This window comes from Hyaena hyaena, unplaced genomic scaffold, assembly GCF_003009895.1.
Source record: "Hyaena hyaena isolate Hyena2069 unplaced genomic scaffold, ASM300989v1 scaffold_44, whole genome shotgun sequence".
In the NCBI taxonomy this organism is placed as follows: domain Eukaryota; kingdom Metazoa; phylum Chordata; class Mammalia; order Carnivora; family Hyaenidae; genus Hyaena; species Hyaena hyaena.
The window spans coordinates 280,201-299,673 of NW_024080676.1; the positions used below are offsets into that span (position 1 = coordinate 280,201).

Here is a 19,473-nt window from a genome sequence, read left to right on the forward strand (position 1 = left end):
TAAAAGAAGTGACTTGTCTAAGATCACATTGCTAGGAGATGATGACCTCAGGATTTGAACCCCAGTCTGGGTGGCTCCATAAACCATGTCCTTTGCTGGATGAGTCCCCTTGGATGAAGTCTCGGCTGTACAGAGAGTGGGGAAGGGGGCACAATTCTGGTTTTACAAAGTCAGCAGAAGCTCTGAACTCCAACTCCTTACACCCTTATCCCAGCAAGGTTCAATCATTCAGGGAAAATGCAAGGGTCAGCTGTGTTCACATCCTTCTGTAAGGCATTCTTGGAGAATGAGGCCACACCACTTAAAGCCAGTTCCCTAAAATTCAACTCTTTTTGGAGGGCTTTTGTACCTGTCTGGCTGTTCTTTTTGTCCTCATTTTAGCAATCTAGGAATTTGGAAATTCATTTATCTAGGGTGAAACATCTGACTTACTGCATTTCTAATAGTGAATATGTACATATACTAGAATATAGAGAGAGAGAGAATATAGAATATATATATTATAATGATGGAATCAAGAGTGCCTTTGAGTGGCAGGAAGTGGGAGGAAACTTTTGGGTTTTTTCTTACGTTTATTTATTTTGAGAGGGAGGGAGTGGGTAGGGGCAGAGAAAGGGGAGGGAGAATCCCAAGCAGGCTCCATCCTCAGCACAGAGCCTGACACAGGGCTGGATCCCACAACCCTGAGATCATGACCTGACCCTAAATCAAGAGTCAGTTGCTCATCAACGGAGCCACCCACACGTCCCAAGAAGTGGGAGGAAACTTTTAAAAGAGCAATCTTGAGCCAGAAGCCCGAAGAATTTTCTTCTCATCACCTCTTTTCAGACGATGCAGAACACAACAGGCCAGGAGTGGAACTCCACAGAGAAGTCGGGAGGAGAATAGGTGACCCTCAAATTCAAACTCATGTTGGTGGAATGAGAGAGACAGTGAGCTTGAGGGAGTCAAGCATCTCAGCTTTATCAAGAACCTCATTGAAGGGGACAAGACAAAGATCCATGGAGGAAAACCAAGCTCTTGTCCGTAGGAGAACGCGCAGTGCAACAGCAGCCTAAAACTGGAAGAAGACCCTTATTCCTCCATTACCCTCTAATCTACCGCTAGTCAACCTACTTCACAGAGACATCATGAGGGCCTGGCACCATCGGTTAAAGCTGAGCACAGAGACAGACACTAAAAGTGCATAGGTAACTGTGAATATGCTTACCCAAATCAGAACATTTCTTTCACAGCCAAGGAGGCCAGCATCTAGACGAGGTCCTAAAGAAGATCAAAGTGGACAAGGGGAAAGCTCTAAGATAAAAATGTGATCTGAGGGGACTGATTCTCCACAAGTAGCTCCTTCCCCTGAGGGGGGGGGGCCAGAGCTGAAGAGTTACCACTCTTTTTCAGGGAGTTAATACCATTGTAGTAACCAGTCTGGCCCAGAGGCTGTCTTGGCCTCCTAGACCAGAACTGCAGCCAGGGCCAGGAAGATGGAGGCAGCACAATTGCTACACGAGCCTTACAGTGTCTGGTGGTGTATGGTCCATGGGAGAAGTCTCTCTGCAGACAAGGAAAGTTGGGTTCACCTGCAGTTTTATGCCGGATCAGCCTGGATTCCAGAAAAACGATGGAAAACGAGTACATGCTTCTTCATCCCTTCCTGCAATTTGCCAATATGGTGTGCACCATATGTTCAAAGGAACAATGTGCTAATAAAAAGCCTCCTATGAGATTAGAATATCAAGGAAAACGGCACATTTGTGCTTATAAGTTAGGGTGGAAAGTTTACTACAGCTAGCTCCACTAACAGCCGTACTTCAGTCCCTTCAGCATAGTCCATGCTTCCTGCTTACAGGCCTGTTAGACCCGTGGGTTGCAGACTTGTGGATTGCCCATAGACCCCTCACCCCTCCAAAGGTGCCTGCTTTGGGGTGGGATATTTGTGTTAGGATACAGACAGACCCTTATGTTTAAAAATGGGAAAACGGGGCAGGGGGAAGGCTCCTGGATGGATTAGTCAGTTAAGCATCCAACGTTGGCTCAGGTCATGATCTTGCAGTTAATGAGTTCAAGCCCCACATCGGGCTCTGTGCTGACAGCTCAAAGCCTAGAGCCAGCTTCAGGTTCTGTGTCTCCCTTTCTCTCTGCCTCTCCCCTGCTCATGCGCTCGCTCTCTCTCTCTCTCTCTCTCTCTTTCTCTCTCAAAAATAAACATTAAAAAAATGGGAAAATTTAGGCACCAGGGTGACACAGTCTGTTGAGCATCCAACTCTTGATTTCAGCTCAGAACAGGGTTGTGGAATGCAGCCCCACATCAGGCTCCTTGCTGAGCATGGAGCCTGCTTGACATTCTCTCTCCCTCCCTCTCTCTCTGCCACCACCTGTCTCTCCCCTTCCCCACTCATGCTCTCCCTCTCTCTTAAAAAAAAAAAAGGAGAATGTTTCACAAGTTATCACTCATTCCAGTTAATAAATATCATTTATTATCAAAACAATAACATAATTTATTTAATGAAAACATTGTTTGTAACTACCAAATACCCACGTTTGAAGTAACTGTAACAGCTTATAAGTGAGACCGTCTTCAGCTGAGAATTGCCAAGGATTTCAGGAAAGAAACAGCCAGAGTTGGTTTCTGTGCATTTTCCTCTTCAGAACACAGACTACCTTAGTACTTGATCCTTCTGGTTTTAAATGTAATGACTCTGAACTGTTGAGTATTTTAAGCCACAGAGTAAGCTATTATTCTGTCTCCTGCCCTCCCCCAAACCCAGAATTCTTAACTTGGAAAATGTTGTTTTATGTTTTTTCTTAGTAACCTGAGACGTCTATGAGTTAGCACTGGGCTAAAAACACAGGGCACTTTGCCAGTGTTATTTCCACTTGTAACCATTTTGTATATTTCTGCTGCTTAAAAATGTTTAAGGCTGCTTCCCAATCCTAAATACATAATATGTTGAATTTAAAATTTGTATAGAAGTCATCAGCTATTGTCTTTAGGAGACTTTGTTTATCACATGCTAAGTATGGTTAATGTTCCGAATTCACCATAGGATTAAAGCCAAAAAGTAAGCTTTTGCATGACTCACTTTTAATTTCTTGTGTACTTCCTAAATGTATAGTCCTGGGAGTGTTGGAAAAGGCTCAATGTTTTTCACTTGGGTTTTCACAGCAGTTTCCAACACTGTTTTATTACTAAGAGCAGAGGATTCTGTGCTCTCCCACCCCCGCCAATCAGATGAAGTTGTAAAAGTACTGCCCTGGAAGGAGTGGCCGAGGTGGGAAGTTTGTAACCATCATGATACACATGGGTCTAGGAAAGAATCCTCAAGAAGCGTTACAGATCAAAGGGAAAATTTTATTGAGGAGCAAGTGTGTCTCTACTGATTGCTCATTAGTAAGAATTTTTCAGCATAATAAATAATATGCACACTTTATTCCTTTAAAAAAAAAATGACAGAATCATTTGGTGTCTTGACTTTTGAGCTGGTCACCAACGGAGATCTCTGGGAACTAGCCCAGATGTGTTACCCATTTTAAGCAGTGCCACAAAGTAAAAACAGCAGCCGGTGACAACTGAGCAGTTCTTTACAGATCTTGTGTTAAGTACTTACCTCACTTTAGGGCTCACAACAACCCCCAAACCATGACTTTCCTGAGAGTAAGAGTCGTGTTGTCTTGGTCACTGCCGAACTACCATCTCTTTCTTCTCTCTCTACCTGGGGTATACCATGTCTACGATACCTTTTGGTTGAATGAATGAAAACATGTAAGATACTTCTTAGTGCCATCTCACATTCCATCAGCCTCCCCTAACTATTGTTCCAGCTACTGCATAGACCAGCACCACAGTAGCCTCTGAGCACCTTCACACAGGCACAAAACACATGCCTTACCTGCACTCCATACTTTCTGCTCCTTGCCTTGGGGCTTCCTTTGGACACACAGGTGTGTGTGCCTTGAAACCCCACCATGTATGTGTGGTGTGGAAATGTGGGGCAATTACCTCAAGGGACACACCTTTAACCAATGGGAGACAGGAGTCGATGAATAAATAATTTCTGTTCTTTTCTCCAGTGGACTATTTGGATACAGAATTTATTTCACTTTTACAGGACAGTCATGATGGTCCCTTGGGATCAAACAATTAGCAGTGACCAACTCAGTAACCTACCTTACTATACCCTGTAACAGTCCCTCTCCCTGTCTTCCTGCTTCACTTCTTTGTCTCTCCATCCTGCTTTGTGGACTCACAATCACTAGTAAAGAAATAGCCTAGAAGTCCTCTATCTCAGGCCCGTCTTTTTGGAGAGCCCAGACTAAGATAAAGTAAGTGAATCTACCTTTGAATACTTTGTCTAAAAACATTATCCATATGAATTATTGTATACTAGGTCATCTTATTTTAATTACTAAATTCCAATCAAAAGAAATGAGGGATACCTTCTTCCAGAACCACGTAACCTGTCACCCTGGATACCGATGGTAGCTATTTATGTAAGTTGTGAGAGCATGGCCCTGAGGCACTAGGACCCCATTCTGACCCCTGTAAGTTTTATTTCTCTGCAAGAAGCAGGGCCCCTAAAGGACTCTCTGAGGACAGAAGGATGTGACATTGCTATGTCAGGGTCCATCTCAGAATGCATGAGACAAATGTTCACAGTAAATGGTGGTACAGCAATGCCTTCCAACTATGTCTGGAAAATTATACTAATCTCTGAAGTTCATCAATTCTACCAAAAAGCAGCAAACCTAAAAAGGAGCTGATAGCAGAATCAACTAGCACTAATAATAAAATAATAGATGTGATTTTTTTTTTCTCATATCTGTTGAACATTTACGGTCTGTCAGGCCAGGGTTTATTACTTTAGATCTTTACAAAAGCCCTTTAATAATATTACTTTTTTAAAAATGTTTTACTTATTTCTGAGAGAGAGAGAGGGAGAGAGAGAGTGCGCGTGAGCACGGGAGGGTCAGAGAGAGAGGGAGATACAGAATCTGGAACAGGCTCCAGGCTCTGAGCTAGCTGTCAGCACAGAGCCCAATGCGGGGCTTGAACCCACGAACCGTGTGATCATGACCTGAGCCGAAGTCAGACGCTTAACCAACTGAGACACCCAGGCGCCCCTAATATTACTTTTAACTTACAGGTATCTGGAAGGTTTAGCCATCATTAGACCTCACCCAGGTTCTCACTACTATATACAGTAGATGCCAGCCAACTTCCGGACTTCTTTTACACGAGAGAGGAATAAATCTCTCTCTCTCTCAGCCAGTGTTGTACTGATGATTTATTTTATAGGTAGCTGAGATTTATTATAAATGTTACATTTACCTAATTTACAACAGTTTTCTGGTACTACTTGTGGTTCAAGCCCCAGTGCAAAAACTAGGGAAATATACCTTAGTAGACATTCTCAAAAATTGTAGTCATAAAATACTCCTTCCATCATGCAGCAGAAGAAGGAAAATCAGCAATGATCTGATATAGGGAAAGTATATGACAGAAAAAAAATAAGTCCCACAAGAAGCTTTTCAGTGTTCCAAGACCTTTTATAGGTATAAGGACTGTATTTCCCCCATCCCAAAATTGATACAGAGTAAATTATAAATATTAATGTACCTACAGAGATTTTCAATAGGACTACAGGAGATAATGATATTTCACTCATTTATTCATTTAAAATAATTTATTAAGCCCCAGAAAGCTATAGAGATGAAATGGTGAGTGAGACAGGGCCTTAGAAGGCCAAGTCTGTGAAAGAGGCACCCAAAGAGACAGCCTCAGGGCTCCAGTGGAACTGAAGTGCAGTCCAGGGAGTCACAGAGGAGGGGTCCCATATAATGTTGAGAGAGGAAGAGAGGCTTCCTGGTGGGGGTGATGCCCGAGTGAGTCCTGAGAGTTGCGTAGGTGTTCCAGGAGGATAAATCTGGGTAACGGTTAGCAAGAAAGGCAGGGAGAGAGCCCGGGCACACCCGGAGAACATGGAGCAGCGTGGAGTGATAGGACACATGGGGAGGAGTGAGAAGAGACAAGGCCGCTGAAGTATAAAGGAGCCCGTCATGAAGGCCCAGCACCAACGTGTCTACATCACCTGGAAAGCTGTGCCAAGCATGGAATGCATTTAACCCTTCAGAACCATTGTAGTTTAGAAAGATGCTTTGCTCTGGCTCACCTCACCAATACTATGAATCAAGGAACTGGTGTGATTAATTTTTTGTAATTATAATTTGATAGGAACCTACAAGTGAGCCTTGTCCTTATTTGGGAAGGTAATTTGGCTTGGTGAGTGTTCCTGCTTGATTCTGTCCTTTTAGGTCATACCTGGTGGATCTTTGAAGTCCAAAAAAGAGATGCATACCATTCATTTAAGATACCAGTTCAAGCAGAAGCCAGGAGCAGGGACTGGAGGTAAGGCTCAAGATTCAAGACTAGGGTTCAGTGATAATGATATCAGCTAGATGGCTGCAGGGAGGCTGAGGACCAAACAGGTGCCTGTGCTCACCCTATATATGGTCCTTCTAAGGGAATTTTCTTCATATCAGAATATTCTCTGCAGACTCTAGAGGCTTTCTAGGGGATGGGACCTGGGTTGGCCCCTGATGGCTCCCAATATAATAAAGAAACCCCTGCACCTTTCTCTACCACCCTGCACATGCTTTGGCCAAAGGTGGTGATTTGCAATTCCATGCCTTGTTTTACGCAGTAAGGAGCAGGAAGCCAGGTGCCGGGCAGGGACTGAGCTTGCTTTGTTCATTGCCGTATACTCAGTATGCAGCACAGTACTGAGCACATGATAGGTACCCCAAAAATATCTGAAATAGTTGTGCCTTTGCATATAAACCAAAAACAGCAAATACATATCATGTTTACCATGTATTCTAAGCATCTTACAAATACTTTATTGTCAGAACAATGCTATAATGGAAGTACTATTATTATTCCCTTTTTACAGATGAGAAAAATTAAGAATAGAGATGTTAAGTACTTGCCTAAGGTCACACAGGTAGAGCATAAATTCTGCAAAAGGTACAAATTTCCAATTAGAAAATAAATAAGTACTAGGGATGTAATGTTCATGATGACTACAGTTAACACTCCTCTGTTAAAAGAAATTAATATTTGTTACATGAATGCTAGCATTTATGGTTCCTTTGAGACCCCAGTATTTTTTCAATTTGGGGTACTTGTAGGTTTTAGTTGTTAATTATGAGGCACTATTAACAGATAAAGATAAATGTGCTCATTTTCTAGATATAAATGGCAATCCAAATGCAATGCTGAAGGAAAGGAGCAACACATGAGTGGGAGAGAACCTGAAAACCCTCCCTCTGACCCCCATTAATCTTCAAGCCCAAACACCCAACCTTGGACTCTCTGGTAAGGCCCCCCCACCCTATTGCCCCCAGTCACCAAGGTCTCTGTCACATTACTCAGCTTTCTGCTCTTCAAACAAGCCAAGCACGCACCTTCTCAAGAACTTCACATATGCTCTTCCCTCTGCTGCAAATACTCTTCCCCCAAGTTTTCTCCCGGCTGGATAATTGCTCACCGTTCAGGTCTCAGCTTATGGGTCACTCCTTTTTGAGGCCATCCTCACATACCCAGTCTAAAGAACTACCTTCCAGTCCTTACCCCCATCCCATTAACCTGTGTTATTTTCTTCTAGCCCTTGCCAGTCATAGGAATACTCATTTTTGTTTGCTTCCTATTTCCTTATTTATTTCATCTTCCCACTTGGGAATATAAAACCCATGAGGTAGATCAGGGAGGTTGGCAGCATGAAGACAGAATGCAGTTCATATGTTTCCAGTGACAAATGATTCAATAAATTACCTATTTTTGCCAAGCACTGGCCATCGCTGAGTCAGATGGAGAAAGGACTCGAATCTCCATGTACCCGTCTCTCAGTGCCTGAATCATGCTGGATAAAATGCCCAAGCCCCAGAGATCCTGCGTCAAAGGCCCCCTGATGACACTCACTTGCCTGCAAGGGCCCCCTTGCCAGTCTGAGAAACCAAATACTTTGGGCATGAAGTAGATGACGGTAGAGAACTCAGACCAAGCGGAGGTTTCGCAGCACCGAGGGTGTTGGAAATCTGTGTGACCGCTGCTGAGGTTGCTGGGGAAACAGAGATGGTGCCGCCTCTAGATCCAGGAAGGATTTCCTGTCGTCGTTCCAGTTTTATATCCTAGGCTGTGGCGTAAGATTTCACTTGGGAAAAAAAATGTTTCTTTAGTTTAAAAAAGACATAGTTTGGAAACCATTCCTTTAAAGGATTTCTCCTCATTGTATGCAAATTAATAGTGCTGGAAGGAAAAACTTTTTTAGCAAAGGTCTTTCTCAACATTTAGAATAAAAGCTATAAATATTGTCCTTCTCAGGTAGAAATTTGAAACCTTCAGGGCCAAGCACCCCTCTTGCAGTCCCAGGGAGCTGAACGCATTCACCCCTCTGTCCACCCTTCTCTCCTTACCGGGTGGTGGGTAGCACTCATTGCCTGCTCCAGGCAAAACATGTTAGAAATGTAGAATGTTCAGACATGCCAGTGACCTTTACCTATACTTCATATAAGAAGGTGGGAAGAGAGGCCCCTGGGTGGCTCAGTCAGTTAAGCGTCTGACTTCAGTTCAGGTCATGATCTCATGGTTCATGGGTTTGAGCCCCGCGTCAGGCTCTGTGTTGACAGCTAGCTCAGAGCCTGTAGCCTGCTTCAGATTCTGTGTCTCTCTCTCTCTCTGACCCTCCCCTGCTCATGCTGTCTCTCTCTCTCTCTCTCTCCTAGAAATAAATAAAAATTTTTAAATAAATAAACACAAAAAATAATTTTAAAAAAATTAAAAAAAAAAAAAAAAGGTGGGAAGAGAGTGGGGCACCTGGTGGCTCAGTCGGTTAAGCATCCAGCTTCAGCTCAGGTCATCATCTCATGGTTCATGAGTTCGAGCCCCACACGGGGCTCACTGCTGTCAGCCGGTCAGTACAAAGCCTGCTTTGGATCCTCGGTCCCCCTCTGTCTGCCCCTCCCCTGCTTGTACTAACCCCAAAATAAATATTAAAAAGAAAAGGTAGGAAGAGAAAGCAGGAAAATAATTGCCCTATAAATAACTCAGTCGATGGGCATCCTACACCCAAACCCTGCCAAGCACCCACACCTCTTAGGGGTAAGGTAATGACAGGCTGGCTAGCAGCTAATGGTGCACATCAGCATCTCAGAAGCTTTGGCAAAAGTCTGCTCACAGCCATTGGGCTGATTGGGAATGTTTAGCTGACAATAAATGTCTTCCTCTCACTTGTAAAGTGCTACTTTGCCTGCTGCCTGGGGGGGTGGGGGGGCTGTGGAGAGTAGTGAAGATTTTGCAGCAGTGCTTCCCAGCCACACAGGCCTGGAAGCACAGAGCAGCCACCCCCACCTCTGCACTGTGACTGCCACCTCGCTGCTGCTAGGCAAGAGGTAATTAGGAGCACTGGAACATGGCCAGGATTTGACAGAATGAAGAGCAGGCATCAAAACACAGGGCATTGGCTCCAGCATTTGAGCTGTGACTGTGGGGTAAGTTTCACGGTCACGGTACATTTAGAAGGACCTCAGGGGTCAGGACACACTGCCTGTGACCCAGCTCTCACTACTCAATTTCCATGCCACTTTTATGCCACCCTTCCTACATACCAGCTTCTTGCTGGGGCAGCAACACAAAGGTGTTAGGTGACATTAGAGTCCTGTAAGTGTACAGGTGGTGACTATTCACCACCCTCAAGCTGGAAGGTGACAGTCACAACTATATTTAGGGATGGAGATTAGCACAGGCTTTGGTGGGTACTGCAAGTACTGCCACAGGAGTTCTTTGCATTGCACAGGGAGCCTATTAGCAAAGTCAAACTTCCTCCCGGCCAACTGGCAACACAATCACTTTGAACTTCAGCCAGGGAGAGAACAACCTCTGATGGTTAAAGAGCCACACCCTTGTGTTTGGCCGGAAGATTGACTGAATCCAACACCCTAGGCGTCTGTGTCTTTTGCTGGGAGTCAGTTACTAAACTCTCATCATAGATGTCCATCCACAGCCCTAGTCCCAAAGCTGAAGGGCTGCCCCTGGGTGTGGGTAGGGACTGGTCCCTCAGGTGGCAGGTTTTAAGTGGAGTATCTGCCACTCGCAGGAGCAGGGCAGGCATCCCAGTTCACAAGAGGTGTCAAGAGACCATGTGACCCAGGTCTTGGTTCAGAAATGGCCTAAAATTTCAAATTTTGAAATTATCTGCAAAAGAAATTATATACACAGTCACCAAGACTCCCTGATGGGGGAGTGAAGGAAAATGATATTTTTAAAATAATACTTGAAATTAGCTGCTTCTTACCAGATGACGCTACTTGGAGTCCAATGAATAACAATAATGACAGACACTCATGTAGTGTATACTGTTCCAAGAGTCCAGGAGCTCTTCTGAGGCTTGTATTTAACCGTCAGAAATACCCTATGAGGATGTATTACTATGCCCATTTTTATAGATTAGAAACTGAGTTCAGAAAGACCAAATAGCATGCCCAAAGTCACACAGCTCATAAGATCACACAGCTAATTAAGTATTGGGTCAGGATTTGAACTCAAGCTGCCTGGACTCCAGAGTCCCTATGCTTACCTACCGCACTATGAAGTCATTATTCTTAAAAAAGAAATTTTACAGGTTAAAGTAGTCACCTCTTAGCATGGAAACACTTGACAAATCACCATTTTCTGATGTCCCAGGAGTCTCGAAAAATGGAAGGGCCTCGGATCAGTCTAGCACAGCTAGTCTCCTTCATGAGGTATGCTTCTACTCTAGAGAATGGTAATTCACATTCTGGATGAGGATGTTGGAGACCCCATGCCTGGGCCTCCCTCTATGCTACAGAGTCAACAGAATCATCCTTGGTTTGGCCATGTCCACTTCTCAACTCAAGGCTCTCAAACTAAGAATCAAGAGAGCTTCTCTATATCTAATAGCTGGTGATGCCAAGACACCCCCCCCCCCGCCCCCAACGGCTCTCATTTTGCCCTAGCCCTTCCAACAGAGTGGTAACATCAGGGGGCAGTGTCAGGCACCCAGACAAGGTGCTGGGAGGTGTAGCCTACTGTGAGCTCTAAACGACCTACAAAAGGAAAAGGTAGTTCTTCAAAGCTGTCAGTTGAGTTGGGATATCTAGTACTGGCTCTACAGAACAGGTTCAAGCAGGTGATAGGGAAAATAACAAAGTTCGTTTCTCCTTGTACTCTCCAAAGTTCTGCTCTTACGATGTATGTTTACCTAGTTTCTTCAGGAATTCTCAATATTTTGCTAGCCCAGCAGGTTGGAAGATGTCGTCAGCACAGTGACTACCTGAGCTCACATGCCACTCCTGTACTTACAAGTTTGTATAAAATTAGGCAGGATGTTTATCTTCTGTGTGTCTTGATTCACTTATCAGCAAAATGTGGATAATCTTAGGATCAACCTCATGAAGCTCTTATGAAGACTCAATAGCTTCAAGAGCTTAGAACAGGGTCTGGCATATAGTAAGTGTCCATCATTGATAGCCAATATCATCCTAATCATCAGAGACCTTGAAATTAATCAGTTTTGCTCATTAACCACTAAAGAAAAAGAGAAACAGGTTAGTAAGCATATGGAATCTTGCTCCAGTTAGAACAAGGTTGATGCCACTAGGAATGAGTTCTTTCCAAGGGGCAGCAACATGTTTTCCAGATTCTCCCTCAGGGACCCAGTTCGATGCTTGATCATAGTCATTGCTAAGAAAGGCTTCTTGAGTAAATGAATGAATGAGTGAACAGATGAATGCCTCCTCTTGCCTATGCTCTGGCCACCTTGATCTGACTGCCTCGGGGCCAGGTAAGTGGTAAGAATCTTCCACCTTTCCTTACCCTCAAGCAGGGAGCCTCCTGAATCTTCTGGGCCTCTTCAGAAACTCTTCCCAGCATGATTTCCCCACTCTCATGACTAAGAAGAGACTGATTGTCCTAAGCAGTGAATGTCAAACTTCAGTGGGCATCAGAATCACCTAGAGTACTTTATAGAACACAGATTGCTGGGCCCACCCCAAAGTTTTTTATTTACTAAGTCTGGGCCAAGAATTTGCATTTCTAATAATTTCCAGGTGATGCTGATATTGCTGGTTCTGGAACCACACCTTAAGAAACATTGTTCTAAAGCATGGATTTAATTATGTTGCCCACTGCTTAAAAATCTCAGAGAGTTTCCTTAAAATGTCCATGGACTAAAGCCTACTAAATAAAGTCCACACTCCTTAGTCATGGGCCTTTCCAACTTATCCCCAATCCAACTTTCTGGCCTCATCTCCTGCCACTCCCCTCCATGCTCTAGCACACTGAGCTACTCTGTATTTCATGAACACTCCAATGGCCCTACCTCTGCACTGTTCCCACTGCCTGGAATGCCTTTCTCTCCTTTGCTGACAAAGTCCTCCTTGAAGACCTGATCCAAATGATAGCCTCTGTGTCACCAACTCTCCATCCCTCCAGGCATACTGTGTGTCCATAGGCCATTGTACATGGCCCTACTATTGCTCTTGAGCATTGTCTTTTAGGTCTGTTATGTTATTGATTATGTTACTGAACTGTCATCGCCCTTCTAGCCATGACAATGTACTCTTTCTATTTGATGCCCCAAGCCCAGCACAGTGCTTGCCAAAAGGGCCAGTTTAGTATTTATTCACATATGATGAATAAGTGAATTCCAGATTGCAATTTCCCCAGTTGATATTTGTAGCCCGATCCACAGATGTTTAATGTATTAATCAGCTGTTGAAGTAGTAATGCTGCATAGCAGACACATTCTCCTTCCCCCCCCCACCCTGCCTTAAAAAAAAAATTATTTCCTTTTCTTGCTTAACTAGGGCAGCTCTACTTCAGGCAGCAATTTGGCTGGGGTGGGCTACAGGCTGCAAGTTGGGTTCAGATTTTCTCTACATGTCTCCTTATTTTGGGACCAGGACTGATATGGACATGTTCTTCTCCTAGTAGATCATAAGACATAAGAGGTCAAGCCAAACCATGCAAGCACATTAATAGACTCTAGTCATGTCATGTCTGCTAACATTACATTGGCCAAAACAAGTCACATAGCCCAAACCAACATCAATAGTGGGAGATGTACTCTACTATCCACACTGTCAACAAAGCCAATGGCAAGATGTGTAGACTTACAATTCTATAACAGGGAGCCAAATGGGAATTGGGAAAGAAAAATCAAGAATAATAATCCAACCTACCAAATGTACCTTTTCCCATTTGGGGCTCTTAACAATCTGTTTATTCTGTTCAGCTGATACTACAGCATCTCAGATACCAGGTAAATCTCTGTTGCTAACACTGGACATCAAGAAGAGTATCTCTGGAGCTCAGCTTCTGCATCTGCAAGATGGACCAAGCCAAGCAATGGCCCAGAAAAACACAGGTATTTGCCCCTATGATAATAAATGAAAAAATCACATCCCATATATTTCCATTACCTTTAGGAAAACAATTGTCACTACTTATACTAAATTGTTTTGGGTTGGGGATTTTGAGTTTGTTTTTTTTTTAATTTGTGTTTATACTGCATTGTGTTTAAGATGTGGCTAATTATTTTGAAATCTCACTTGAACTTTAGCCATGCCTTCAGTTGTTCAAGTACTTAAGAAGTCATCTAAAATAGTAGATTATCCAAAATAATGTGCCGTGGTATGGCTTAAGAGTTATTCTAGGTGGTCTGATGATTTACAGATTGCGGTGTGGTCAGGCCCAGCTGGAAGTGTCCATTAGGATGGCAGAGAGAATTAAGAAATCAGAGGTCTCAGATAAGCATGTGTTCTTGTCCCTGGGCCACAACGGGGAAACTGTCCTATTACAGTACTATATATAGCAGTTATGTCCTTTTCTACAGAGTACTGGAGATTTAATCTGGGCAGAGGGCACTGTTACATACTCTCTAATGGCCAGGGCAGACCCACTGACTTCGTAGGGTGGTAACTGGAGCCAGTGAACTTATTCTTGCCTCACTGCTTCATCCGTGAAATTTTATTTGCTATAGATCTGGGTCTGGCAATTCCAGAAGAGCTGGACTCAGCCACTGAATTTTTTAAATTATCGTTTGCAAAGTCATTATATTCATCAGTGGAAACCCCCATAGCTAGAGAAATACCACTCCAGCCTATTGTATTAGAAAATATAATTTCCATATTACTTTAATAAAATGTTACAGGCCATGACGTTTCCCTTTATCAGTCCAATTTTTCTATTCCTATTAGTAATTTCCTTGAATCAGAGGCCTCATTCACTATGATTTTACTTAACGCTTAATCCAAAAGCTGACAAGCAGCCCTGCCTAAACAGGCAGAATAGGGCCAGTGGAAGGGAGCCCTCAAAAAGACAGTTCCCACTGAAATGGGAGAAAAGGCAGCAAGCCTCCCCCTCAACATATTTTCTACTGCTAAGAATCACGTTACATGATTGGTCTTCTACAGGGCAATGACCTCTAAAAGTTTGCCATGCCCCTTCTCTCTGAGATCTTCAGAGACATGTAGCAGCACGTAGCACACCTCCAGTCAGTGAACCTTGCCTCTCCCCACTACACAGCCTCCCACCTGCTTTTGAAAGCCAGCCAAGAAATCATCCAGTATCTACACAGATTGCCAAAGAACAGAGGCAGATTCTATGTGAGAGCAGACAGCACAGTCCAAAGGATTCCAGAGGTAGGAAGCAGGGGTTGTGGCCCTACCACTGACTATATGGTGGCCCCGGGCAGGCACCTTTATCCTGCTGCACCTCAGTCCCCTTTCTGATCTCCTCCTCAAAGTCAGTTTTCTTGCATTCTACTCTGTGTGAGCCCATTATTTGACTCTTTCATGATTTAGCATAATTTGTAACTTTTTTCTTTTTACTTGCTCTTAGTCTGTACTGTCCACTAGAATATAAATTCTTTTTGGCCGTCTGAACCCCCATTGTATACCTGCCACCATGCACGTTTTCAGCACTCAATAAACAGTCATTTAATGAATGAATTATGTCCAGTGATCTGATTCTAATATTCCATAGCTTTTCATTCAGGCAAATCAAAAATAAAAATTGACAATTATATGGAAGAAAAAATAGCTCCTTCTGTAGTTCGCAGGGAAGAAATGGGTAGATGGATGATTAAGTGGAAAATCCCCTTATAATGTCTTTTCTAAACTCACAGAGGATAATTCATTGTTTTATATATTTGTGTTTTTATTTTTTTTTAATGTTTTTTTTTTGAGAGAAAGAGAGAGCTAGAACACAAGAGGGGAGGAGCAGAGAGAGAGGGAGACACGGAATCTCAAGCAGGCTCCAGGCTCCGAGCTGTCAACACAGAACCCAACGCGGGGCTCAAGCTCATGAACCGCGAGATCACTAAGCCAAAGTCAGACACTTAACTGACTGAGCCACCCAGGCGCCCCTATATTTGAGGTGTTTTAAATACTCTGGGTAATTATTGTGAGCATAGAAATTGGAAAGTCTTTCTTATCTTTTGGGCACTTTCTTGTCTTTCTATTATCTCTTACCCGATATGTAACAATTTTAATGAACTTTTAGGTATATGGTCTAGCTTACTAACCAAGTCTAGAGTAGTTTTTCCACTTTCATTTTGTTCAGAATTTTTGCACAATTTCTGCCCACTCTGTCAACCCCAGAGATTTTCAGATCAAATGAAACCTGAAAGTGCAAAAAAGAATATCCCTACAGACTGGAATAGTTTAGTTTTCCTTGTGTTAGCAGAAACCACCTGGGCAAAGCCATTATAATTGATTGCCATTAGCCTGGTTTTCAATATAATATCTAATTGAGATGGGCTGGTGGTTGGTCAGTGGTCCTGGTGTCCATCCTTACACCACTGAATAGCCCTTTGGTTGGCATCGTACTGAGCCATCCCAAGCTAATGGACAGACCGCAAATAACTGCAGTTTTCCTCCACTCCTACACTTTTATCTCTTCTATTATTTGGTGACTTTGGCCAGAGTTTTTACCTGCTCTTTGCTTATTTGCTTTCCGAATAGATAAGATGATGTATATAGCACTTGCTATTTGTCGTTGCTCCTGACACAACAGTAGAGAGCCCAGCCTCCTTGAAATACCTCCTCCAGAAACATAAATTTGATCCTCTGCACCATCTTCCAGATAACTTAGGACCAGAGCAAACACATCCACACACTATCAGATGTTTATGGCAAAAGTTACAGTCAATCCTTGTGGTTTTGTTTAGAGCTTCACCCTATGTGGTCAAACTGCCATGTTTCCAGGCTTATTTCCCATCTTCCTTTACTGTCATCAGAGCCAACTTTGCCTTGTTCCTCATGCAAGCTTTGTCCTTTCTTGAATCCTTGCCTCCTGAATGTTCATCCCTTAAAGCATTTTGAAGTCCAGGGCCATGAAGTTTTCGTAGGGCTGCAAGAAACCAGGTGAGCAACCTGGCCCCCGACTTCAGCTGAGGCCTTGTTATGGAGTGAACATTGGTGTCCCCCCAAATTCCTATGTTGAAATCCTAACCCCTAATGTGAATGGTATTAGGAGGTGGGGCCTTTGGGAGATAATTAGAGAGTATTATCTCTCTAATTATTATTATATCATGATATAATATTATCTCATGATAATTAGTTCATGAGAGTAGAGCCCTCCTGAATGGGATTAGTGCCTTCATAAGAAGACATGAGAGATTCTTGCTCCCCATTTGCAGACACAGCAAGATGGTCATCTCCAAACCAGGAAACAGGCCTTCACCAGACACCAGATCTGCCAGCACTTTGATCTGGGACTTCCCAGCCTCCAGAACTGTGAGAAATAAGTGTTCATTGTTTAAGCCACCCAATCTGCAGTATTTGTTGGAGCAGCCCAAACTAAGACAAGGCTGCTTAGGGTGCTAGTGGAGCCTGCGTTGGTGTGAGAATGGATGAGTAAATGCAGCCAAGCTCCCTTCCCACCAGAAACCCCGGCATCCATGCCTGCTCATCCCATAGAGCCTCTGCCAGGCCTTCATGGAACCAAATGAAGGGCAGCTTTGCTCCAGGCCAAGTGGTAGGCAACGGGCCAGGCCCAGCTACCTTGAAGCAATTAGATCACAGAGAGGCCCTGCCCAAGTCTGTGCCCCATCCCAGACCCTTTGCCAGGGCAGACTTTTGTGGGGGCGTGTTGGCCCAGAGCCTAGCATAGCTTTCGCATGTGGCTCTCCTTGTAGGAATCAACAATCACCAACCTCTTGGGTCTGTGGATGGAGACACTAAGAAGCTCTGCTCTCAACCTGCCGAGACAGTCATAGCAAAGACTCACACAATTTCTAACTCTTGCAGGAATCCAGACAGATGGGGCTGATGACTATGTAAGAGGGGAAGGTGGTGCTTTAGCTTTGTCAGTGCTGGAGGAAGGGCAGAGCTTAACCCAGGACAAGGGTCAGTTCTCCTCTAAGTCCCCCACTGCCTCATCAAATAAGCATGAACTGTCCTCAAGGCAACTCCTCCTTTAGGCAGAGAGACAGAACTGACCTGGGTTCTGCTCATTCTCCTCTCCTCGATTTCCTGGTGCCTTTGTGGATCCTCAGGACAATGTCCAGCCCCAGCCCCCTGTTCCTCAAAGCCAAAGGGAAGGCAGCATCCCAAAACCTGGGCTTGGGACTGAAACCACTCGGGCTGCCCAAGGGAGAAATTTGCAAATGGCCAGGCCTGAGAAATCAGATGACTTAAAAAGGACTCCAAGGAGACAGGCCATCGACTTAGAGATTTACCTGTGCTTACCAGCAGAAAAACAGAGGCTCCATAACCACAAACAGGTCAAAAGAAAGCAGAAACCTATAGGACAATGAGAGTCAGACATGGAGCAGACAGAGATAGGCTGGCCCAAGTGGATAGAGTGGGTGGTTCATGGCAAACCCTACAGAGGCCCAACATCTCTGTTGTGAAATTCTGGAATGCTTCCATTGGCTCAGGTCAGGGTCCTAAAGGGACGGCTTCTCTGGACAAAATGAGAGCCACTCTTGAGAAAACAACATTCAACTTTGAAAACTGATTAAGGATCACTGTTTACTGGGAGCTATGCCAGGACTTGGGAACTGCTGCAAATAAGACTGACCTATCCCTGTCCTCATAGCTTGCACATAGCAGAAAACACAGACATGGTGCTAGTGGTTACAGGTGCAGTGGGCCCTGCAAGGAAGTCCAGTTAGCAAAGAAAATAGCATTTTTTAGCATTTCTCCACTCAATTCCTTAATGCAGAAATTTTGAAAATCGGTGTCAGAATTATCCAGCCCCAGTCTCATGAGAGGTTAAAAAAAGAGTTATTTTGGACGCCTTGGTTAAGTGCCCAATTTCTGCTTAGGTCACGATCTCATGGTTTGTGAGTTCGAGCCTGCATCCAGCTCTGCTGATAGCACAGAGCCTTCTTCAGATCCTCTGTCTCCCTCTCTCTACCCCTCACAAGCTTGCACTCTCTCTCTCTCTCAAAAATGAATAAACATTCATTAAAAAGTTATTTTAAGGGGACTCTTTTATGCTAGTGACTTCGTAGTGGTTTACCCTAAACATTTCCAAAGCTGCTCAATAATTCATTTCAATTTTATCATCTGTGAATATCTAAATCCCTCCTGAACTTTACCTATTTACTACTTGATTGTGTTATAGCATTGCTGAATTCAGTACTTCTTATTAATTCATTCGTTGTCTCTCAGTTTTTATCTTTCTGTTTGGGAGAACCCTTACTTCCTCACTGGATCTTCTAGAAATTTCTCTCTTCCCCCTCACCACTAACTCTCCTCCTGTGGATTTTTGCCAGCCCCATTAGGTCATTTTTGAGGGGTGGGGGTCAGAAATGGAAGAAAAGCTAGTTTTGTTGCCAGTGCCCTTGGCCAGAATCTGCCCACATCCTCCCCCGGCCAAGAGCAGCCCCTTCCCTGCTTGCCCCTGCAGGCCCAAGAAGACCATGGCCAGCACCTGCCCCTGCAGGCTGGAAGCCCTCATTAACAGTGTCTTTCCTGGGCCTTGGTTTCTTAGTATACAAAGCTCATTCACAGATATGTTCCCATTTGATGCGATATTGAGAAGTAGTCAAGATAGATGCTAGCATCCCTATGTTATATAAAGAGAACAAAGGTTTGCAAAGCTTAAATTAATTGTCCAGCATCATAAAACTACCAGCAACAAATGCAGAAATTGAACTCCGGTCTCCTGAGTTGTACCTGTTTGGTCTACCCCCATTCTTTGTATGTTCCAGCTCCTAATATCTGCCTCAGATCTCCTCCCTGTTTTGGTGCAAACGTTGGGTTTGAAGTATATGAAGCTCTGGGTAAGAACCATTTCCTGAAGCAGCCTCAGTCCCTCACCTGGGAGGCTGACCTTCCCAAATATATTCTTTTGCCCCTGGTCCCCAGCTTCCCAAGGAAGGAGGTAATGTCAGACCATTTCAAACTGCTGATGCTGGTAATCCCAACGTAGCACTAAGCTGTGCCCTA

At 44.0% G+C, this 19,473-nt stretch overlaps 1 long non-coding RNA gene across 1 annotated transcript in view; it reads left to right on the plus strand.

The window, feature by feature from the left end:
- Nucleotides 1-6,330: 6,330 nt before the first annotated feature.
- The window catches only part of LOC120230552, a 46,499-nt gene continuing 33,356 nt past the window's right edge, over nt 6,331-19,473 (plus strand). The window contains exons 1-3 of the long non-coding RNA XR_005528074.1: nt 6,331-6,400; nt 7,244-7,369; nt 13,305-13,436. This is a non-coding gene — a long non-coding RNA (uncharacterized LOC120230552). The remainder of the gene's footprint in view (nt 6,401-7,243; nt 7,370-13,304; nt 13,437-19,473) is intronic.